Below are 25,773 nucleotides of genomic sequence, written 5' to 3' on the forward strand. Positions count from 1 at the left end.
ATGTTAAAGAAAATGTAATTATAATATCCTGTGATGATAATGTTATTTTGGGGATATAGTAAGAAGAAATACAGTACATTGCACTTGCTGTATGACAGCTATAGGACGCCTTTCCCCCGCTCCCATCATACCCAGTTTGGCGGCTTTCAGGTTCCAGTAGAAGGTTTTGCTCTCATCGGCGCAGATACAGCTGCTGTACTGACAGTGATCACACGGCTGCTCCTCTAACTCCTCCGTGGTCTGCAGGGTGGTCCGTACCTGGAAGTACAAAATATACATATATATATTCATGAATTATTGATCCCTTATAAACCATATACTGATGCTCTGCTAGACCAGATTGTGGGACGATTGATGGACTAATATAAATTGGGTACATGGGATTTAGCAGCTTTCTTGCATCGACTTTGGTAAAAACTCCCAAAACAGCATAATAAATGGGATTAATAAGTTAGCGGGTCACCCTCAAGAACCCCAGGAACATCATCCAGACATTGCATTTTAGACATTACAGTCTTTGGCATGACTAAGTAGTTTTCCGGGACTGTTGTGTTCATATATAATGAATGCTGCCATCTCTTCACCTCTTACCACAAATAGGGGCACATTTACTTACCCGTCCCGTTGATGCCGTCGATCTGGAATGTCTGACAAGGATTCGGATCTGCCGTGATTCACTAAGATGATGCGTCCAATTTCCTGCATGTGTCGCTTCCACTGCTGAGGTCCGCCGGAGTTCACCTTCTTCTTCCCGATGCATGTAAGTGCTTGATCTTGCAACACAATTTGGTTTTTAAATTCTTTGGTTTGTCCAAATTTGTTGGGTTGTCCGACATCCACAGCCCCCGATTTGTGTTGCATACAAGCTGGCGCCGATGCACCACAATCCGATCACGTTCGCCAAAAACCTGGGGCAATTGAGGGCAAAATGGTAAAAAGTCGGGAAACCCAGCGGAAATGCGGTGTTCGGACCCTTAGTAAATGTGCCCCATAGTATGGTGGTTGTGCTTCATTCTACAGCTCAGCCACATTCACTGAGTTGCAAACAGCCCATGTGACGGGAGGACACAATATGAGGAAAGGAGAATTATTTTAAAACTGGAAAACTCCTTTATCTCATGCAGTGTGGAAGAGCAAATTATGATCCTTGTGCTTGTGATTTTTACCTTGATACATTGTTTCAGGTAGTTAAAGACGGAGGCTTTGAGGGTAAATGTCTCTCCTCTGACCACAGAATACGGGAGGGTAAGATCCACAAAGAACGGCTGGAAAACTCTTAGGGACGAGGATGGAGACATCCCGAATCCAATGGGTCCCATACATACGGCTCCTGCAGTCCAGTCAGTGATTGTATCCGGAGCCTTATGATGGATTTCAGCCGTGCCAGAATCTCTAGATAAAACAAGAAAACACAGATTTATCATCCTGTAATAGCAAATGATTTAGTGAGAAATCCTACTGAACTTTAGGTTGTGTTTTATATCCATCAGAAAACTCTTCCATTAATAATAATTCCTTTATTAATATAGCGCACGGAGATTACGCAGCACTGCACAGAGCTTGCCAAATTGGTCCCTGTCCCCAATGGGGCTCACAATCTAATCAACCTACCAGTATGTTTTGGAGTGTGGGAGGAAACTGGAGGACCGGAGGAAACCCACACAAACACGGAGAGAACATACCAACTCTTTGCAGATATTGACCCTGGGACCCAGGACCCCAGCGCTGCAAGGCTTTAATGCTAACCACTAAGCCACCGTGCTGCCCTAGTTGATCCCTCCTAAATTCGAGAGTCACAAAGGCCCAGACTGTAATAAAGATTTACAGTTGCTGCTCCAGAAATCTCCCTGACAGTTTCTGTAGTTTCAATCATTGATAAAATTAAAAAAGAACATCACAATGCTTTATTGTGCAAGTTTATAGCAAAGATTATAACCTTTACAATATTAAAGATAAATATAAATTTCCATACAGCGCACAACGTACCCAAGAGAAACAAGTTCCCAAATCCAGGTCTCGTGGCAGTATGCTCTTACTCCTTCACTTTGTCTTTTACTTTCTTTTGGTTTTGCTACTGGAGCTGGTAATGGACTTTTGTCGATAGTCACCAAATGAACTCTCTCCTTAGCTGAAGCATGATCTGCATAGACATAAATATAAGAAGAAAAACAAGAAGATGAAAATGGGACAATAACTAAAATTCTTACCAATGTTACTTTGTACGAAAGAACAGAAAGAGAGAAACAGAAAGGAGAGTGAAGAAGTATTGCTATTTGAGTCAAGGACTGGATTTTAGAATTTTGGAATGGGGTCCTGGGTCGACGATGAAGATGGGTAACAGTGGCAGAGAGAGAAGTTGAGAGGATAATCTGGACTTATAATTAATGGGGCTCAATTACTAAGGGTCGCGGATCGCACTTTCGTCGGACGGTTCACAATTTTTGGGATTTGACTGGTATTTAACAGGGGTTTGTGCTGGGATTGTGTTGCACGCGATTGGATTGTGGCGCAGCTGCGCTGGCTTCCATGCGACAGAAATCGGGGGGGGGGGGCGGGACATGTCAGAAACCCAAGCACTTACATGCACCGGGAAGAAGATGGTGAACTTTGTCGGACCTGAGCGGGGAAGCGACACATGCAGGATATCGGGCGCACGATCTTAGTGAATTGCGGCACAGGGCATTATTGTCGGACACACCAATATTTGGAGCTATAGTACCGGTATATTTTTATTGTAAATAGGTACAAACCTACCTGCACCCCAATAGTGATACAATAAGTTAATCTCGCCCCAATGTGTTTCATTTTATGAACCTTTCCAGCCTTAGGAAGCCAATCTGTGCGATAACTGGCACTGACATTAGAGAACGGGCTCTATGAATAATGGAATTGCAGAAGTTACGCCAGCTCCTTCAAAAACCAATTGTCTCAGCGGCACCGATGATTGACCGGTCTCTCTTCTACAAGGGTGACTTTCCTAAACAGGCAGCCACCACCACCTCCAAATTGTGACAGCATCTAAAGTGCACCACTAGATGAAATCCTGGGTCTTTTCTAAAACTCGGCTTGCTGTAAGAACTTCGAAACATCATCCTATAAAAATCCACTGTAATCTACTAACAAAGACTTGAGGAGTAGAGTTAAAACCAACCCAATCTTGAACTAGCTCTTCCATATTATTTTTTTATAGATTTAACATAAAATATTAATAAAACCAACTTACCACCGATAGTCATCATTACAGGGTCTCGACCAGGGTATTTTGGATATTCAGAACATGGCTGTCTAATATCGACATTTGTTATTATTTTTAAAAGCATGGCCTAAAAAAGAAATGTAAAATGATGTGAATAATGTTTAAACATGCCTCATCACAAAGCTCAAAAAGGGCCCCCCCGGTACAATTATAAGATTTACCATCCAAGACTGAAACCCAGCCTGGCTGGTTTACTCTCTTACTATGTAGTCTCGCTAAAGAAAGTTACTTAAAGGAAACCTACCACTTGAAGTGGCAGGTTTCAGATGGAAATACCGAGCACCAGATCATGGTGAGCTGGTGCCGGAGCTTATTTTTGTTAGTGTTTTAAACAGCTGTATTGCGGTTTAAAAGACTTTTTAAACTTTATAGCAGGCGCAGGGAGGTACGCGCTCAGCGCTTACCATGCGCACGGCTCTACTTCACTTCCTATGTAGCCGCGCGCGCAGTCGCGCGCATGGTAAGCGCCGAGCGCGTACCTCCCTGCGCCGGCTATAAAGTTTAAAAAGTGTTTTAAACCGCAATACAGCTGTTTAAAACACTAACAAAAATAAGCTCCGGCACCAGCTCACCCTGATCTGGTGCTCGGTATTTCCATCTGAAACCTGCCACTTCAAGTAGTAGGTTTCCTTTAAGGGAACCCTGATGGGAATCCATCAGGAAGGTCATTTTTACATGATGACAGGTTCCAATAGCCCCCGTTAAATTGATATAAAAATTGCCTCTGTTGTGCATCTGAATCATTCCGCAACTTTTGAATTACTAGGCTCCTTGTCAGCAGGTTGTGGTGAGTCCTAGGGGAACGGGGGTCATGAGAGAATTGCTAATGGCAGTGAGATGACGTAAGAGGGAGAAGAGGATGAGGGAGGAGGAAGAAATGATTTAGCTTAGGGGAGAGGAAATTGAGGAGAAGAATACTTATACTATTTGAACTTCCCTGACCCCACCCCTGCAGGACTCACCACACACTGCTGGAAGGGAGCCTGGTAATGTTAAATAAACAATTAAAAGAAACTGGAATTTGTCAGGTTCGAGGGATGTGGATCCACTGGACCACTGCAGACGATGACACAAGCCACTACCTGGGACCAGAGTCTAAGTGGTACCCGGTTTTCACCAGAGCCCGCCACAAAGCGGGTTGTACTAGCTGCGGCGTGGTACCACCAGGGTGTTCCTCAGGCGTGACTTGTCTGTAGTGGGGGCCATGGCGAAGTACAGGAACGGCAGACAATCTCGTGGTAAGGTCCAGGCACAGGGTCAGGGCAGGCGGAAGAGATGCAATGTCAGAGTCCAATCCGGGGTCAGCAACGGGAGGTCCAAGCAGATGGGTACGGGAACGCGGCACACAGGACAGCACCACGGAGGAACAATGGTACACAAAAACAGCAGCACGGAGGAACACTGGTATACAGGAACAGGGAGGGACTCAGGTAGACACAGGAACACAGAGGGACCCAGGAATGCAGGAGACACTGGAACGCAGGAGACACTGGAACGCAGGAAAATCGCAATAGAGCTTTCTCTCAGGCAGTGAGGCACAAAGATCCGGCAGGGTGTGATGGGAGAGGCAGGTTTAAATAGCCTCATGGGAAAATGGCCAGTGCCAATTAATGATGCGCTGGCCCTTTAAATTTTCTGAGGCTGCCGCGTGCGAACCTTAGGACACGGGGACGTGCACGCACGGAGCAAGGCTGGGACTCAGGAGCGGGGACAGGTATGTGGCGCTGGCGCTGCACCTGCAGGAAGCGAGGGGCACAGGTGAGCTCGCGACCCACGATAGGGGTTGCAGAACCCCCCGTGACAGAATTATTCAGATACACCACAAAGGTATTTGAAATCAACATGCCAGAGGCTATTAGAACCTGTCATTATGTTAAAATATCCTTCCTTATGACAGGTTCCCTTTCAGTTACTTCTCAATAACTTCTTTTTTAATCATAAATGAAACTCCTATGGTTTTAGTTCTCATTCACCTTAAAACCTTGAAAATGCGGAGTTTTTTGTTACTTTTCTTGCTGTAAGTAGACATAATGGCATCTCAATGACAATATTTTTCCACAACTGCCCCATGTGTTTTTCCCTTCTTTTCAGATGTGCGTAAGGATTCTTAATGAAATTGTAGCTTATACTTATCAAGTGTTGTACCTTAAACATGCTGAAAATATCCACCCTCTCCTCTACAGGAAACCATGGAATGATTAATTTCCTTAATTCTCCTACTGGCAATCTGAATGAAGGTAGAGGTTTATCTTGAACATAAACTGTAGGTCTACAAACATCTTCGCGGTCCTCAATACTATAGTCATACCAATCAAAATCATCCGAGGGGAAGACGTTAAAAACCTTTAAAGAAAAATATGGATTATTAATGACATTTTGAACATTAAAAATATTCTAAATAGATGAGGTCAGCCCTGGAGAATTTTTTTTTCTGCCACCTCCACTTAACTAGAGATTCATAGATTCTCTCTATTAACCAATTGTGGGTACTTCCCGTTTCTGTTTTCTGGAAAATGGCTTCTCTGCAGTCCCACTGACTTTGGACTTTGTATATAAGATGCGGCTGATTGCTGGTTCAAGCGGAAGCATTTTTATCTAAATCCTATGTATCTTGAATTTCGTGTTCTTCTATATCTGCATCGCTCTAATGTTAAAGTATGAATTTGTACCGGGAAGTTTATGATATTGTAGCAAGGTATATGATATTGTATTTTGTAAAAAGAGGAGAGCAGGTTAGCTGCTCAAGGGTTAATTCCCCATATGGTTTTAATATTACAATCCCACGCCCCTATGTCACATAGTCATGGGGAAAGAGATTTTAGTCATTTGGAAATATTTGCATATCAGATCATGACTAAGACATACATTTTCGAAATGCGTCGATCTGCCCGTTCAGTCTATCATGTATGTGGTGCTAAGCTTTTAACAGAAAAGTGATATAATATACAAAAAAGAGAAAACTGCGCTCAGATAGAGTGGTAAATCAGTATGATGATAGCCTGCAAGTGTCACGATACCCAAAGGGTGGGTTATTTAGGATAAGAAACTGTCTACAGTCTAATTCCTGGATCACATTGTCTGGTATATGTACAGGGTGGAGGTAAAATATCGGAGGCATCGTTGGTGCCTATCTGTCTGATTTTTTGCCTCCACTGTGATTTAAGAGAAAAGTAATTTTTTTGAACTGATCCTTGGAGTGGTGGATGACTTCCACCTGTAGCACATTCACCCGTGAAGACTCAAGCTATTCCGTGCTCCCGTGTAACAAGAATGGGGCAAATTTACTTACCTGGTCCTGTCGCGATCCCCGATCAGGACATTCCGATGAAAATGAAGTCCGTCGCGATTCACGTTCCTGCATTCGTCGTTTCCCTGCCGAGGTCTGCCAGAGTTCACCTTCATCTTCCCGGTGCTTGTAAGTGCATTGTCTTGCGACACAATTTAAAGTGTTAAAACCCGCACGTAGTCTGAATCCGTGGGGTTGTCCGACGGCCTGCCCCGCGTGCAAGCTGGCACCGATGCGCCAAAATCTGATTGCATGCGCCAAAATCCCCTGTTAAATGTGGCGCAACTCGGAAATCGTCGGGAAACCCGACGAAAATTTGCTCCGCGGACCCTTAGTAAACGAGCCCCAATGTGTGTAGCCCGTGTACACGGGCCATAAAGTGGCACGAACCCTGGGCAGCACATAGAGCAGAGGACAGGGGTCCCTGCATTATATACACATATAATGCAAAGATATTCCATCTGCCGACCAAACAGTCGTGCCGGAACTGTAATTGTGCAGCTCAGAGATGGTGCCACCAAACGGCACATTTCCACCGGCTCCGCAAACAGCCCTAAGGTTACAATGAGCTGGAGCTTTGTTTTGTATTTCCCATACATTAGTTGCCTCAATGATGGTAACTGATATATATCTACGGATGCTAAGTTATGGTGAATTGTTGATTGGCTGTCTTGTGTAGTATGACCGCCAACTTGTGTTCAGCTCCTGAGAGGTTTACAGTAAAGACTGGACAATACACTGGTGTTTTTAGTTCATAAAATAATAAGAACAAAAAGATATAATAATTATAGTATTGGAAGGCATCGGGAGATTTTTACCCCCCTCCCCCAAATATTTCCATTGGTACTGCTACTGTACTGGGTCAGTGATGTAAACATTGGTATTTGTGTAATGTACTTCTTGCACACTCTTGACTTTGTAAGCGTTTCATGATGGCTGCCTATGAAATCGGGGGGAGCCATTTTTCCAGGAGTTCTCCCAATTCTTGGCCTGTTACCCAATTTGCTAAATCCTTTATATTTGTGTATAAAGCTTGTAGAATGTAAACTTTCTGTAAAAACATCTATATGGCATCTTACAGATTTTTAAATGTTCAGAGTGTGAAAGGGGAAAACCCAAAAACGGATGTTTGGTTATTAGTAAAACTCTGGAGAATAGGAAAGCACTAGGAATATATACTACATACATAGATACATGTGACATAGTAATAATGTGCAGTATCATTGCATATGGAACTAATAGTAGGAAGTCATTACTGCGATTACTACTTACCTTGTCAGCAGTCAGTTGTTTCTCCGGTTTCATCAGTACCACGCTCATCCACCACCCGCAGACCACAGAGAGATCCAGGAGAAGCCTCAACATGGAGAGACACGTCTGATCCCGGAAGAACCTCTTCTGGGGAAAACCTAGTTGATACCTGTAAAAAAAACTAAAACTTAACAAGAAATGTGAGAAACATTGGGCTCTCTGTATCACTTGGAAGTGGCCCCATTGTGACGTTCTGTCCTCCTATACGTTGGAGGTACATAAAGCAAGTAAGGGTCTCATGGCTTGGTGTCTAACCAATGGGAATCCCAAATTCACAACAATCTACATTTACGAGCCAACCCTTGATCTGCCACACACCAGAAAATTGATACAATATGATTCTATTTGTTGATTAATTATGATTGATACCCCCAATTACTGCCCATGAATGCCCCTGGCTTTCTCTTGTCCTTTGCACATCAGATCTGTGGCTCAATGGTTCAGACTTTAGATTATGCACATTCAACCCTCCTGAGAGCCCTGCTGACAGTCACAATGCAATGTAATAGTGTCCAAGGATGGAACTTAAAAGTTTTTAAAAGTTTAAAATTGTCAAAGAAAAATAGACCCCAGAATTGATGGTTTGATTTTTTACCAGAAACATAAGTTACATGCACCCCAAAACGGCACTTTTACAAAATTCAACTCATCTGGCAAAACTCCTATTCTGGCAGCCTCCATAGGTCCATACATTATATTATTACCTATTTGGTTAATGGAAATCTATCATCAGAATCCATCATGATAAACCAGTAACACATACTCATAGATCCAGGCACTGTGACTGCAGCATCTACTTATATCTGTTATCCATGGCCGCCTTCCTTCTAAAATAAACGTATGCCAATGAGTCTGAGGAGCTCTGGTGGGTGTTTTCAGAGCCCCTAAATGCTGCAGATTCACAGGCTGAGCTGATATGCAGGACATGTTTCACCCTCCCCCTGCTCTCTCCCTCCTCCTTCTGCCTGTGTAATCTAGCAGCACCAGGAAGTGTGTAGGAGGGGAGATCTGCTCTACTCACTGTAGCAGCGAGTGACATCACTGAGGGGCTCTGGAAACTCCCACCAGTGCTCTGCAGACTCATTAGCATAATTTTAAAGGTTGATTTTAGACTATTTAGAATATAAGAAGATTACCTGGTTCTTAGAGTAAGTGTCCCTGGTTTATCATGATGGATTTTGATGGTAGATTTCTTATAAGTAGCTGCAAAACATTAGGATTTGTATTGCCGCTGATGGAGGACATACAACCAATGGAAAAATTAAATGAAGATGGAGATAGTGAATCCTAGTGGAGAACCCACCCAGCTTTCCTAACCTACTTGCTTGATTTACACTAGACAGTAGGTGAAAACTGATTGACATTCCCTTCCTGCGCCAAAGTAAAACGCAGAGACAAGAACAGGACAAAACCAATTACTAGGGGAAGGTTGTATCAATAAGGGTGAAAATAAAGCGGACTACTCAGAACAGGTACAGAGTCAAACATTAGGTAAAGCAGTGAGCAAAGATCAGAAAAAAATACAGAATACACTAGCAGGCTCCATAATAGACTTGTACAGGCAGTCCCCGGGTTACATACATAGGTTCCATAGGTTTGTCCTTAAGTTGAATTTGTATGTAAGTCAAAACTGTATATTTTATAATTGTAGATCCAGACAAAAATATTTTTCGCCCCAGTGACAATTGGAGTTTCAAATTTTTTTGCTGTAATTGGGGCAAGGATTATCAATAAAGCTTCATTACAGACACCTTACAGATGATCATTACAGCCTGGGACTATAGTATAGCATCCGGAGAGCTTCATCAGAGGTCATAGGGGGCAGAGGGGTCTCTCTATAACTAGGGGTCATCTGTAAGTCAGGTTTCCTTAAGTAGGGGACTGTCTGTATTAGGACTAGCAGTCGGAAGAGGGCAAATGTACTTTTTATGGGATGTCAGAATCCTGATCCCGGTGTGATTGGTCCGGCCCCCTGACATCTAATCCAAACAGAAAACATCCCAGGAGGGAATAGTGAATAGTATGAATCACACCCCCATATGGGCAGAGATGTTACAGGGTGGTAATTTTAAAGCAGCTGTCACAGAGAACACACTGTTATACATTGTGGTTAATGTTACTTTATATAATGTAGCAAATTACATTCTAAAATAAACTTACTTTATTCCTAAAACATTCCAGTAAGTTGAATTTTGCACGGTCTGCTAACATTTTTCCATTGGGGAGGAGGGTGTAAACAAGGAGGTGTAGAATTTTAGATGTGCCCGCTCTTAAAGGGAAGGTAAAGGAGACTTTTCCTTGGAAATCTACAATAGAAAGGACATTGTTGGTTAAGAACTTTGGCTCACATTTATCATCAGTGAGGCAAACTGCACTATGTTAACATAAATGTGGGGGCCGGTGCAAAAACACATCGGATAACCTTTTATTGGGGCAGATTTACTTACCCATCCTGAGGAGTTCACCAAGAGTGCATTGTCCGACGATAAAGCATTGTGCGTAATTCACTAAGATTGTGCGCCCGATATCCTGCATGTGTCGCTTCCCCGCTCAGGTCCGACGGAGTTCACCTTCTTCTTCCTTGTACATGTAAGTGTTTTGGCTTGCAAAACAATCTGAAAGTTAAATCCTGCGCTCAGTCCGAATCAGTCGGATGGTCCGGCGGCCCACCCCCATTTTCTGTCGCATGGAAACCAGCGCAGCCGTGCCACAATCCGACCGCCTGCGGCACAATCCCAGTGCAGACACTTGTTAAATACCTGTCAAAGCTGCATAATCCCCAAAAAAGGCGAACAGTCCGACGAAAGTGCGATCCGTGACCCTTAATAAATAAGCCTCATTGGGGGTCATTTACTAAGGGCCCAAATCGCGTTTTTCCGGCGGGTTACTGGAATCTTTCCGTTTTGCACTGATTTTCCCTGAATTGCCCCGGGGTTTTGGCGCACACGTTATCAGATTGTGGCGCATCAGCGCTGGCGTGCACGCAACGGAAATCGGGGACATGGCCGTACGAAAACCGACGGATTCTGAAAAACCACTGCATTTAAAAAAAAAATGTCGCTTGACAAAAGGTTGCCTGCACCCAGCCCGGCTTGGTGAACTTCAGTAAACTCCGACGAACTTCAGTGTAGCAGCGACACCTGGTGGACATCGGGAATCCTGCCAGAACCCGAATCCTCCACACAGAACGCACCGCTGGATCGCGAATGGACCAGGTAAGTAAATCTGCCCATTGTGTCAGGATGGACACAGTGCAGCAGCGACACAATACTGGTACAAATACATTAATAAATATGGGCCATTGTGTTTTTCAGCGCACATTCCTGGTTGTCCATCCACTTCCCATCCTCATGTTTACAACAAGCAAGAAGAGCCAAACAATAGCGCAGCAACGATTCTTGAAGTGATTTAATTCAGATAAAATACAAAGATCGCTCATGTATATATACAAAACTACACTTTGAGCATAAAATACCCTTCATCAGAGCCGAGAACCCTGTACAGACACAGCACAATATACATATCTACTATTATACAGGCAGTCACCAGGTTATGTACAGGATTGGTTCTTGGGGTTTGTTCTTAAGTTGAATTTGTATGTAAGTCGGAACTGTATATTTTATAATTGCAACTGCAGGCAAATTTTTTTTACCCCAGTGACAAATTTCCAAATTTTTTGCTGTAATGAGATTAAAGATTATCAATAAAGCTTCATTACAGGCACCTAACAGCTGATCATTGCAGTCTGGGACTATAGTAACATCCAGAGAGGTCACCAGAGGTCACAGGGGGAAGAGGGGTCCGTCTGTAACAAAGGGTCGTCTGTAAGTCAGGTGTCCTTAAGTAGGGGACGGCCTGTATATAGTAGTAATACATAATAGTTATTATAAGTTATATTGAGTGATGTCTTTATTGCCTTTCTACTCCTTATATGTATTATTTTTTCTGACATCATGTGAGGTCAGGGCTCACGCATGACATATATATTATTTTTTTTTTAAAAACAGGTCTCTTACCTTCATTTGTTTTTTCCAGTTTAATGTCCACTGTCCCTGAGTGTCTAATGGAAGCTTTAGAAACCACCTGGAAAAAAAAGATATTGTGATGTGATGGCTGAAGGCATGAGGATGATTTAGATGGGGACATCATCTTCCTCGTTCTTTTTATTATCACATTGGGGCAGATTTATCAAGCTGTCTAGAAGTTAGAATGTTCTTAGTTGTCCATGGCAACCAGTTACAGCTCAGCTTTCATTTTACCAGTGCCCATGAATATTTTGAAGGGGAGCTGTGATCGGTTGCCATGGACAACTAAGAACATTCTTACTTTTAGACAGCTTGATAAATCTGCCCCATTAAATCATTCTGCTAAATTATGCGCACGTTCGGCTCCAGCCTCAGCTCTTTTCAGCGACCAGTCGTGATTGGCTGGCATTGGGACGGGGCGCTGGGGGCGGGTATCTCAGTTCAGGGCGCGCTTATCAGTCTGTGCTACGGTGCTATACACATGGACCCACTGGTTTCGCTAGGCTGTGTACGGGGGGCACTGGATACTTACCCCACAGCCCCAACCTGACCATTAACCCTTACTTGATGGTAGGAAGAGAACATCTTGACAATAAACATAGTTTACTATGGAGTGCTGCTGTAGATATTTCTGTAAGGGGGCTCTGCTGTAGATCTTTCAGTAGGGGGGGATCTGCTTTTGATATTTCTGTAAGGGGGCTCTGCTGTAGATATTTCTATAAGGGGGCTCTGCTGTAGATATTTCTGTAATGGGGGCTCTGCTGTAGAAATTTCTGTAGGGGAGGGCTCTGCTGTGGATATTTCTGTAAGGGGGGCTCTGCTGTAGATATTTCTGTAGGGGAGGGCTCTGCTGTGGATATTTCTGTAAGGGGGGCTCTGCTGTAGATATTTCTGTAAGGGTGGCTCTGCTGTAGACATTTCTGTAAGGGGGGTTCTGCTGTAGATATTTCTGTAAGGGGGGCTCTTCTGTGGACATTTCTGTAAGGGGGGCTCTGCTGTAGATATTTCTGTAAGGGGGGCTCTGCTGTAGATATTCCTGTAAGGGTGGCTCTGCTGTAGATATTTCTGTAAGGGGGGCTCTGCTGTGGATATTTCTGTAAGGGGGGCTCTGCTGTAGATATTTCTGTAAGGGGGCTCTGCTGTAGATATTTCTGTAAAGGGGGCTCTGCTGTGGATATTTCTGTAAGGGGGGCTCTGCTGTGGATATTTCTGTAAGGGGGGCTCTTCTGTGGACATTTCTGTAAGGGGGGCTCTGCTGTGGATATTTCTGTAAGGGGGGCTCTGCTGTAGATATTTCTGTAAGGGGGCTCTGCTGTAGATCTTTCAGTAGGGGGGGATCTGCTGTTGATATTTCTGTAAGGGGGCTCTGCTGTAGATATTTCTATAAGGGGGCTCTGCTGTAGATATTTCTGTAATGGGGGCTCTGCTGTAGAAATTTCTGTAGGGGAGGGCTCTGCTGTGGATATTTCTGTAAGGGGGGCTCTGCTGTAGATATTTCTGTAGGGGAGGGCTCTGCTGTGGATATTTCTGTAAGGGGGGCTCTGCTGTAGATATTTCTGTAAGGGGGGCTCTGCTGTAGACATTTCTGTAAGGGGGGTTCTGCTGTAGATATTTCTGTAAGGGGGGCTCTTCTGTGGACATTTCTGTAAGGGGGGCTCTGCTGTAGATATTTCTGTAAGGGGGGCTCTGCTGTAGATATTCCTGTAAGGATGGCTCTGCTGTAGATATTTCTGTAAGGGGGGCTCTGCTGTGGATATTTCTGTAAGGGGGGCTCTGCTGTAGATATTTCTGTAAGGGGGCTCTGCTGTAGATATTTCTGTAAAGGGGGCTCTGCTGTGGATATTTCTGTAAGGGGGGCTCTGCTGTGGATATTTCTGTTAGGGGGGCTCTTCTGTGGACATTTCTGTAAGGGGGGCTCTGCTGTGGATATTTCTGTAAGGGGGGCTCTGCTGTGGATATTTCTGTAAGGGGGCTCTGCTGTGGATATTTCTGTAATGGGGGCTCTGCTGTAGACATTCCTGTAAGGGTGGCTCTGCTGTGGATATTTCTGTAAGGGGGGCTCTGCTGTGGATATTTCTGTAAGGGGGCTCTGCTGTAGATATTCCTGTAAGGGGGCTCTGCTGTAGACATTTCTGGAAGGGGGGCTCTGCTGTAGATATTTCTGTAAGGGGGGCTCTGCTGTGGATATTTCTGTAAGGGGAGCTCTGCTGTGGATATTTCTGTAAGGGGGGCTCTGCTGTAGACATTCCTGTAAGGGTGGCTCTGCTGTATATATTTCTGTAAGGGGGGTTCTGCTGTAGATATTTCTGTAAAGGGGGCTCTGCTGTGGGTATTTCTGTAAGGGGGGCTCTGCTGTGGATATTTCTGTAAGGAGGGGTTCTGCTGTAGATATTTCTGTAAGGGGGGCTCTGCTGTGGATATTTCTGTAAGGGGGGCTCTGCTGTGGATATTTCTGTAAGGGGGCTCTGCTGTGGATATTTCTGCAAGGGGGGCTCTGCTGTAGACATTTCTGTAAGGGGGGCTCTGCTGTAGACATTTCTGTAAGGGGGGCTCTGCTGTGGATATTTCTGTAAGGGGGCTCTGCTGTAGACATTTCTCAAAAATGAAATAAAGTTCTTATTTGTAATTTTGTAAATTCTGAAACCCACATTGATATATACGAAAGTATTAATGAAACCAGAGAGATGACATGTTACCAGGTAATGCAGGGATAATTCCTTGGCGTCATCCATATCAGAGTGACTGATGATATATTCCACATGGACCTCTTGACTCCCCTCACACGGAAGAACCGTATCCAGAGAATTGACGTTTAAGAAGCTTTTGCTCGGAGAATAGAGAGGGACGACATTGTATGAGGCCTCACCATAATCAGGCCGAATTTTACTCTCAACATACGGTTCTTCTATTAAATTTATTTGTCTACAAAAAAAGAAACACACGTTGCAAGGGGGGTTGAATTCCATGATCCTGTGTTATTACAATTCTGTTTATAATAATGAATATAAGCCAGATTTTAATAAAGAAAGTCAAAAGACAAAAAAAATTCTATATCCCAGCTACTCATTTTTCATTGCCTTTCTATATGGTGTGGTGGCATCTTTTTCATCTAATGGTCAAAACGTAAGTCAATCGTTTTATTGACCGGGAACACGAATGGCCCCGATTTTTGGGACTTCAATACATTTGAATATTTTAGATTAAGATGAAGCTAGATGCCAGATTTTAACTCATAGGTAGATGAAAATCTAAACTCCTACCTTTAATATCACTGGGGCTTCCCAGGCATTTGTATTCAGAGTAAAAGCTGCTTTGCCGTTCTCATCGGTCACTAAGGTCACCGAATCATTCATATATTTCAGATAAACTTTAGTGTTGGGTTTAGGAGCACCTTCAGCATCCTCCACTTTAATCTGGAAAAAAAATGCAATATATATATATATATATATATATATATATTGTGAGACACTGAAGGGGTTAACTGTGGATGGGCGGTATGTTTCCCCTAGGTTTTGCTTCTATGCAAGGCCTTAGTGCTGAGGTGGGTTTGTCCAGCACCTTGGACACAGGTGATGGGAACAGCCTAATTAGCCTGGATAAAATGACTCAGCAGAGTTGAGTGGGTTGTCTCTCTGTGGAAGGAGGCTGAGAGGACACAGCTCTGACCTGTGGGTCTGGAGCAGCCACGCGATCTTTTTGTTTAGTGTGAGCTAGTGGACTAATTGTATAGTTAGCACCCTGACGGGTAGGTTTTCTTTTGTTTATTCAAATACCTGTATGTAAAGGCTGGTTTTATTTTGCTGCAATAAACGCAGGCGAGACCTGTTTGGACTGTACCCTGGTGTCCCTGTCTTGAACTGCATCCTAGCACCCCGCTACCACGGTCTCTACTGGGCCAAATCCCCACATATGGTGCTTCGGATTGCGGGCAGTTCAAAAAGACATACACCCGAAAGGCTCGCTACATCCTGCAACATTGCATGGCCTGGGTGAAAGCAGCAGGCAAATTGCAGGATACAGCCAAGATGGAGGACTTTATTAAAGCCATGCTCCAGCAGCAGGAGGAGAGATCCCGCCAGCAGCAGGAGGAGGCCAGAGCTAATCGGCAGCAGCAGCAGGAAGAATCCCAGGCTAATCGGCAGCTGCAGCAAGCCATGCTCCAGCAGCAGGAGGAGAGGTCCCGTCAGCAGCAAGCCATGTTTCAGCTGCAGGAGGAGAGGTCCCGCCAGCAGCAGGAAGAATCCCGAGCCATGTTCCAGCTGATGATGGAGAAGTTTTCTGGCATGATGGCAGCACCGCAAGCGACGACTACTGAGGGGTTCCGTACTGGTCTGCAAGGGTACCCGGTTGTCCAGCATTCCGCACGGGCTGCAGTACAAAAGGCTTTACAAAAAATGGCGACGACCGACGACGTGGAGGCGTATCTCACTGTGTTCGAACGAGTAGCTGAGCGAGAGGAGTTACCGGCTGAGCAGTGGGCAGATGTCCTGGCACCGTTCCTGACCGGCGAGTCGCAGAAGGCTTACTACGACCTGAGTGAAACGGAGGCCCGTGAGTACCCCCAGCTAAAGGCGGAGATTCTGGCTCGTCTTGGGGTCACCGTTCAGGTTCGCTCCAGCCGGGTCCACCAGTGGGCTTACTCAGAAAAATTACCCCCACGCTCCCAAATGCATGACCTGATCCATCTTGTCCGGAAGTGGCTGCAACCAGAGGACTGCACCCCCGCACAGATGGTAGAGAGAGTGGTCCTCGACAAATTCACCCGTTCTCTGCCCTCTCGGCTCCAGCGGTGGGTTGGACAGGCCGGTCCCACAAAAGCTGAGGATCTTGTGTCCCTTGTAGAGAGGTATCGGGCTACGGAGGACCTTCTACTTACCTCTCCGACACGAAGCAGTGCCAGTGACAGGGTCACCAGACCAGCTGGTAAGACTGCTACTGCGGAAAAGGGGAGACATGTCAGGTTGGGAGGGGGTTCATTGGGGGGCGTGGATACCCAGAAACCCAGTGAGGCTCGTGACAGAGGTCATGGCCGTATCCAGTGCTGGCGGTGCCATGAAATGGGCCATATTGCTGCCAACTGTCCACTGTCAGTGGAGCCAATGGACTGCAACCAGACCCGGCGAGTGTCACTGTTTGCCCGGCCAGTTCTGTCGGCAGAGTCAGTCACGGATGCAGAACCCCAAGTATGCATGGTCACAATCGGTGGTCACACAGTGGAAGCCTTGCTAGACTCAGGGAGTCTGGTCACCCTGGTGCGGGGAACTTTGGTTGATCCTGGACTGTACAGCGGGCGGAAAGTGGGAGTGTTGTGTATACATGGGGACACTCGCGAATATCCCACTGCTGTCATCAACCTACATACCCCTTGTGGTTCTGTTACCCATGAAGTGGGGGTGGTGGGGACCCTTTTTCATGAGGCTATTATCGGCAGAGACTTACCGGTGTTTTGGGACCTCTGGAGACGAAGACCCACCTCAGGTGCTGTTGCAGATAATGGACAACAGGTATGTCCGGCCTTGGCCCCTGAACCCTTTGAGGCCGATGTACCCACACCAGCAGTAGGGGTGACCCCATGTGATGAATTCTCTCCCCTAGAGGTCCTAGCTGGTGAGGTCGAGGGCCACGAGGAGGTGGCCGACATGCTGGACCTTGAGATTTCCCGTGACAATTTTGGGGCTGCACAGCTACAGGACCCTACCTTGGTTAAAGCACGGGAGAATGTCAAGGTGATAAATGGGGTACTCCAAATACCAGGGGCTGATAAAATATACCCCCGAATGGCGATTATTGGGGAACTGTTGTACAGGGTCGACCAGATACGGGGTGAGGAGGTTGAGCAACTTGTAGTACCCCAATCTCATCGTAGGCTGGTGCTAGAGTTGGCACACAAACATGTGCTGGGAGGGCACTTAGGGGCTGAGAAGACCCGAGAGAGGATCCTGCAGCGATTTTTCTGGCCCGGGGTATGGGAGGAGGTAAACCGGTATTGTAGCTCCTGCCCTGAGTGTCAACTTACTGCCCCGCTCTCCCACTTCAGGAGTCCTTTGGTCCCGCTACCGATCATAGAAGTGCCCTTTGAACGGATTGCAATGGATCTGGTTGGCCCCATAGTCAAATCCTCCAGGGGGCACCAATACATCCTAGTTATCCTGGACTACGCTACGCGGTACCCCGAGGCGGTTCCACTAAGGAACACCTCCTCCAAAAATATTGCTAGGGAGCTGTTCCAGGTGTTCTCACGCACAGGCCTCCCCAAGGAAATCTTGACTGACCAGGGTACCCCATTCATGTCTAGGGTAATGAAGGAGATGTGCAAGTTACTACAGGTAAAACAGCTCCGCACCTCTGTGTATCATCCTCAGACAGATGGCCTGGTCGAGAGGTTTAATAAGACCTTGAAGGGGATGCTTAAGAGGGTGGTCAGCAAAGATGGGAAGGACTGGGATTGTTTGTTGCCCTATTTGATGTTTGCCATACGTGAAGTTCCCCAGTCCTCCACGGGTTTCTCACCCTTTGAGCTGTTATATGGCCGTTCTCCACGTGGGCTTTTGGATGTAGCCAAGGAGACCTGGGAGCAGGAGAGGACCCCCCACCGTAGTGTGATAGAACACGTCTCCCTTATGCAGGACCGCATAGCGGCGGTAATGCCCCTGGTAAAGGAGCACATGACAAGGGCACAAGAGGCCCAGTCTAGGGTCTACAATAGGTCAGCCAGACTCAGGACCTTTAACCCAGGCGACAGAGTGCTAGTTCTAGTGCCCACCGTGGAGAGCAAGTTCTTGGCCAAATGGCAAGGGCCATATGAGGTCATGGAGAGAGTGGGGAAGGTAACCTACAGGGTATCTCAGCCGGGGAGGAGGAAACCCGAACAGATATACCACGTGAACCTCCTAAAGCCATGGAGGGAAAGAGAGTCCCTGATGGCCATGGGAGTAGAGAAGGCGTCTGTCGCCAAGAAGGGGACACCGGAGGTAGGTGTACCCGTTGCCAAGGTGCCTGAAGTACGGATCTCGGAGTCCCTCTCCAGGGCCCAGATTCAGGAAGCGAAGGAGTTTGTGCTCCGAAATATGGATGTGTTCTCTAAGTTACCGGGACGTACTTCAGTCATCAAGCATGACATCATAACCGAACCCCACATCCGGGTACACCAAAAACCTTACCGGGTCCCTGAAGCGCGCCGGCTTGCCATATCCGAAGAAGTCAGGCAGATGTTAGACCTGGGGGTTATCGAGGAGTCTAAAAGTGACTGGTCGAGTCCTATTGTGTTGATTCCCAAACCGGATGGTTCCCTACGGTTCTGCAATGATTTTAGGAAGTTGAACGAGGTGTCCAAATTTGATTCCTATCCCATGCCCAGGGTTGACGAGTTGATAGAACGACTTGGACAGGCTAGGTTCTTCTCCACCCTTGACCTGACGAAAGGGTATTGGCAGGTACCCCTGACTGACAGGGCTAAAGAGAAGACCGCTTTTGTTACCCCTGATGGGCTTTTTCAGTACGTGGTACTCCCCTTTGGGCTACATGGGGCTCCCGCCACATTCCAGAGGTTAATGGATCTCGTGCTAAAACCTCACCGGAGTTATGCCTCGGCCTACTTAGATGATATTATAGTCTATAGTAACGACTGGGAGAGTCATCTAGCCAAAGTACAAGCAGTGGTAGACTCCCTGAGGGCAGCAGGGCTGACAGCGAACCCCCAAAAGTGTGCACTGGGTCTGGAAGAGGCCCGTTACCTGGGGTACCGTATTGGGCGAGGGGTCATCAAACCCCAAGTAAACAAAGTAGAGGCGATCCAGCAGTGGCCACGACCTTTGAGCAAGAAGCAAGTGAGGGCTTTTTTGGGCATAGTGGGCTATTATCGCCGATTTATCCCCGATTTTGCGACAATAGCGGCACCTCTGACTGACCTGACTAAGGGTAGCAGGGCGGTGATGGTAAAGTGGAGTGAAGAGGCTGAGGGGGCGTTTCAGCGACTTAAGACGGTTTTGTGTGAGGGACCGATACTGATCACCCCTAACTTCACCAAGACCTTTATTGTGCAGACTGACGCTTCTGACGTGGGCTTGGGGGCTGTCCTGTCCCAAGTAGTGGAGGGTGAGGAACATCCTGTAACATTCCTGAGCCGCAAGCTCACACCTCCTGAAAAGAACTATAGCATAGTTGAGAGGGAGTGCTTGGCGATCAAATGGGCTCTGGAATCCCTGAGGTATTATTTGGTAGGGCGGCAGTTTACACTGGTGACCGATCACTCTCCCCTAACCTGGATGAGTCAGGCCAAGGAGAGGAACGCCAGGGTCACAAGGTGGTTCCTAATGCTCCAGAATTTTAAATTCACGGTGGAACATCGAGCAGGAAAATTGCATGGGAATGCCGATGCCCTATCCCGTACCCACTGTCTGATGGCCAAAAGTGTTCGTCCCCACAGGGTCAAACAGAGGGGGAGGGTATGTGAGACACTGAAGGGGTTAACTGTGGATGGGCGGTATGTTTCCCCTAGGTTTTGCTTCTATGCAAGGCCTTAGTGCTGAGGTGGGTTTGTCCAGCACCTTGGACACAGGTGATGGGAACAGCCTAATTAGCCTGGATAAAATGACTCAGCAGAGTTGAGTGGGTTGTCTCTCTGTGGAAGGAGGCTGAGAGGACACAGCTCTGACCTGTGTGTCTGGAGCAGCCACGTGATCTTTTTGTTTAGTGTGAGCTAGTGGACTAATTGTATAGTTAGCACCCTGACGGGTAGGTTTTCTTTTGTTTATTCAAATACCTGTATGTAAAGGCTGGTTTTATTTTGCTGCAATAAACGCAGGCGAGACCTGTTTGGACTGTACCCTGGTGTCCCTGTCTTGAACTGCATCCTAGCACCCCGCTACCACGGTCTCTACTGGGCCAAATCCCCACAATATATATATATATATATATATATATATAAACTGGATCTGACCTTCAGGTCATGGTAAGTAGGGAATATGTAGGGAGTGACTCACCAATCCACTGTATGGGATGCCAGGCTTGTAGCTATGAGCAACATTAATAAAAGACACTTTATTGATGACGTTTGTTATGGTTGAATGACCCGTCGAGGAAAGCTCCACCCCTGCATAAGGAGAAAAATAGTATATAATGTGTATACGAGTTATACAAGATAATAATATACGAGCTGCATATTTACAAGTACAGGCGGCCCCCTACTTAAGAACAGCTGACTTACAGACGACCCCTAGTTGCAAACAGACCTCTGGATGTTGATAATTTACTGTACTTTAGTCCTAGGCTACAATAAACAGCTATAACCGTTATAAATGGTGTCTGCAATGAAGATTTATTGTTACTCCGCGTTCTCATGAGAATCCAACATTTTTAAAATCCAATTGTCACAGAGACCAAAAAAAAATTTGTCTGGGGGTTACAATTATAGAGTATATGGTTCTGACTTACATACACATTCAACTCAAGAACAAACCTACAGAACCTATCTTGTACGTAACCCAGGGACTGTCTGTATAGAGGTCAGGTTGGCTATTGAAATAAAACAAATATTATACATGGCATTGAATATTAAATATGGTCAATGAAAAGTACAATATAAAAACAGCCACACACAGTTCAGAATGTGGAAAAATAAAAATAAAATATTGTATATTTGAAAGTGGGGAGCAAGAAACGGAAACAGAAAAATGAAAAATGCCCAAGTTATTTAAGGGAACCTGTCAACAGGGACCTCATTCACACTAAAGACAGGTTGCAGATCTGCCTTTCTGCTTTCTTTAAAGGGAACCCGTCACCACTATTTTCACAAATACAGCTAGTGACAGGTTCCTATAGAGCTCTAATAACTATTTGACACCCTGCTTGTAGCTAAAAATTATGCCCCTCAGATTCCCATATATTCAACTTTATAGTTTTATCTGGTAACTAAGCATGGCTACATGTAGTCCAGGTGGGCGTGGCCTCCTCGGGCTGAATCCAGCAGCTCCTCCCCATCCCTATCTCTGTATGCTGCTATAATGTCATGTGACCAGGGTGACATCATCGCAGATCCTATAGCTTTTGTAGCATTAGGAGCTGTACACTAAGCATATATGTCATGAAATAACAGCATATTTTATCACATGAAATCACAGCAGGCTGTATGGAGAGGATTAGGAGTCCATGGAGGCTGCTGTGATGGTTTTATGTGGTCAGATATGTACATGGGGTATAGTTTTCATATTAAGTAGCTCAAGGACCTTTGATGATGTCACCCTGGTCACATGACATTAGGCCACGCCCCCGTGGACTAGCTCCAAAGCTGCATAGATACCAGGCAAGATTATAACTCTGATTTTATGGGGATCTGAGGGGAACAATTTTTAGCTAAAAGCAGGGTGTCAGATAGTTATTAGAGCTCTATGGGAACCTGCCACTACCTGTATTTGTGAAAATAGTGGTGACGGGTTCCCTTTAAGCATTTGTATTACAATATAATAGTGTATTATAACTTACCTTGCACTCTGACAGAATCCTCTGTGTAGTCCTATGGGTTGGCCTTTGGTTTGTCTGTGCTGCAGACTCCTCATCTCTCAGCCCCCACCTTTGTGCTCCTGTACAGCTCCTCCCTCCTGTTCCTTCACAAAAGTCACAGCCTGGGGAGCTGACATCAGTTCGAGAGGGAGGAGCTGTACAGGAGCACAAAGGGGGGGGGGCTGAGAGCTGAGATCGGGTAAGTAAATCTGCCCCATTATCGCAATGATCTCACCTTCCCAGTAAAATTAGCACATATGGTGGATTCATTAGGTTTTCTGGCAAAATAATATCTACTTTCTTCACGACAAATAGAAGCAGTAAAATCGCCTTGAACTGGCTTCCCATAGCTGTACCTAAGAGGTTAAAAATGAGAAACTGAAAAATTAAATTACATAGATATCAAAAGCATAAATGGTGTATCACTGACACACTGATAAAAAAAAAAAAACGGGTAACTGTAGGAATTAGTTAAGACATGAGGGGTAGTGGTGGTGGTGTGCGATGTCGGAGGTGTTTGCATCTTCATATGAAGGTCTAATGTTTCTCCATTATCCACATATTGAATACAGGCAGTCCCCGGGTTATGTGCAAGATAGGTTCCTTGGGTTTGTTCTTAAGTTGAATTTGTATGTAAGTATCCAAGCATCCAAAGCATCCAAAGAGCTTTACTAGAGGTCACAGGGAGCAGAGGGGTCCATCTGTAACTAGGGGTTATCTGTAAGTCAGGTGTCCTTAAGTAGGGGATCACCTGTACAGAAGCTTCACATATCTTCCAACTAGTAGTACAGTAGCTACCTGGAGAGCTATTTGACATCAATAATATAAACTTTTTTTTAAAATATACATAATATGCAGAGTAGCCTCTGCAGTTAATTTACATATTACTAAAATAAAGTTTTGAACAAGTTAGGTTCCAGGATCATTATCTTAAAGATTAGGGCAGATGGAGGCCGGAGGGATCTACCATCAGATCTACTTCTGATAGTAGAATCCTCATGTTAGGTTTTCTTTTATGAATTTTTTTTAATTTTATCTATATATATTTGAATGTACATTAATAAAAATAATAAAGTTATCTGCCTCTGTGTTACAGACTTGCCAGGCTCAAAATATTGAAAGGGAAATCTACTAGAAGGATTACACTATATAAAGTAGCACCCTCAGTATGAATATGCTTTCTGATCTCTTCTTTATGACCTTGTTTTTCCTTAAAAAAAAAACATTTTAAAATTATGCTAATAAGTATGAAGACCTTTTGGGGTGGCATTTTTATTGTGCAGCTGGCTGCTCCTGAAAGGGGCTGTGCAAATCAATCCAGAAGGAATTTCGCTTGATGGGTTCATCTCCGGTTTCCAATGAAGAGACATGCACATGCACAGGAATTGGAGAGAGTCGGGTAATGTTGGAGGTGTGCGGGAAGGACTGCTGAAGGCGTGCATAAGTGTGTGACGACGGAGCTCAGAGAGGCTCTGGTGATTCCCCGCCCCCATAGCCCCTCACACTCATTATCATATTTTTAAAAGTTATTTTTGTGGGAACAAGGTCATAAAGACGAAAACAAAAAGCAGAGTCGGACCCAAGGTGTCTACAGGAGCTTTAACGTGATTCTACTTTATATCACTTTATCCTGCCACTAGATTTCCTTTAAATGTTCTCAAGAACTTAACCTCTTTTGTTTTCATTAACATAGACCTTCGGATCAGAAAATCACAGAGGATCCAGCCTTTCAAAAAAAAAAAAAAAAATTATAATGTATCAATTTTATTACAGACGTGAAACAAAAGTGTGTGCTAAAAACTTTACTCCACAACGAAAGGACAGTTGACGGATTCAATTAGACTCACTGGGACCCAATCTGATCCTTTATGTTCTTATTTTGAGCTATTAAAAAAGTTTATTCTGGTTTAAGGAGAAACCAGATCCTTAAATCAATTATCTATATTTTTGAAAAAAAAAAAAAAACTATAAGTTTTTTACTCACTTGCCACAAACTTCTACTGGAAACTGATCGCAGTTAAACAGAACTTGTTTAGGAAAGTGGATATTGACTTCGAATTTTGGAAGAACTGAAAATACATGATATTTAGATGAGTAGATTTAGGAAAACTCTTGTTAGTAATTCAACTTAAAAAAATTCTTACCATATTCCTCCACAGAGAATTTATGGGATGTTTCTTTTAGTTTAATGGTATATTCCCCAAATGTGGGTTGAGAGGAAAGAACAAAGGAAAGATCAGCAATGCCCTGATCGAGGTCCACGCTTAACCATTGACTAATCCGGTTTCTGTCTGGGTCCTAAAGGTAAAAACTTCACAATGAAAACCTCTATTTTAAAAATCACAAATATTAAGCTCAATAGAATAAATGATTGGATCCTGTTATAACTCTGTAACCAATATACTGTATTAGCTTACAATATTATTATTGTTGTTATTTTATAGATTTTCTTACCTGAACCTCAACTACTGGAATCTAAAGGAAGAAAAAAACATTTTTTGTGAATTCAAGGGTTCTTAAAGGTTCAATGGCTTTTTCTCTAGTCTTAAAAAAGAAAATAGTACTGTTTTTTTGGCTATGAATCATTAATTTTTAATACAAAATATATTTATAGTAGAATAATAAGGAGCATATTATGATTTTTTTTTTTATTAGTGGTGTAGAAATGTAAAGCGTAGGGTTGTACAGCAGGTGTTTTTGATGTTTTTTTTTTAATTGTTCGTTTTAAGTTTAGACTTACCAATGTATTATCTGGCTTGAAATCTTCATTAAGGGACAAAATCCGGAAATTTACTGTGATGAAACAAAATGTAAAAAGAAAAAATCACTGGAAATTTTTGTAAATTTTTTGGAAAATAAGTATAGACACAACATAGATAGTCAAGTTAATAGCAACTGGTAATCTGGTGGTTAGAAAATTCCAAAACAATTGTGTGTTTGGCACCAGGATCATCTATAAAAATCTAATTTCAGAAATCTTTTGCCATTTCAGAATAAAAGTATTTTTTGAGCTCTTTCGGTCTTCTTACCAGTTTGTCCTGGCCTGTACACAGCTTTGTCAGTCTGGACTAGAATTTTAGAGTACGGCTTCGTAACCAAAACTTTACGAGTTTTGGTTATTGATTCCCCAGAATTTTCAATACAGAGAGTTAGATTGCCAACCACCTCATTTTCTTCGGGGATGGGAACCTATAAAAATAAAATTTAATATAGTTGCTTAGTTGAAATGGGAATCTAAACCAAGGCTACAATTATAGTAACAATTCTTTAAAACAACTGTTTTGGTGTTTTACAATATTGGCTAGTCTGTAGGGTCAGTAGCTAGTAGGTATGTAAGGTTTAGGTTTTACAGCCATATATTTTTTATAAGGAGGACTAGGTTTTTTTTTGGATCCAGT

General features: G+C 44.4%; 1 pseudogene; it reads right to left on the minus strand.

The window, feature by feature from the left end:
• Positions 1 to 25,773, minus strand: part of LOC140105479 (alpha-2-macroglobulin-like) — a 58,248-nt pseudogene that overhangs the window by 26,873 nt on the left and 5,602 nt on the right.

This window comes from Engystomops pustulosus, chromosome 11, assembly GCF_040894005.1.
Source record: "Engystomops pustulosus chromosome 11, aEngPut4.maternal, whole genome shotgun sequence".
Lineage (NCBI taxonomy): Eukaryota > Metazoa > Chordata > Amphibia > Anura > Leptodactylidae > Engystomops > Engystomops pustulosus.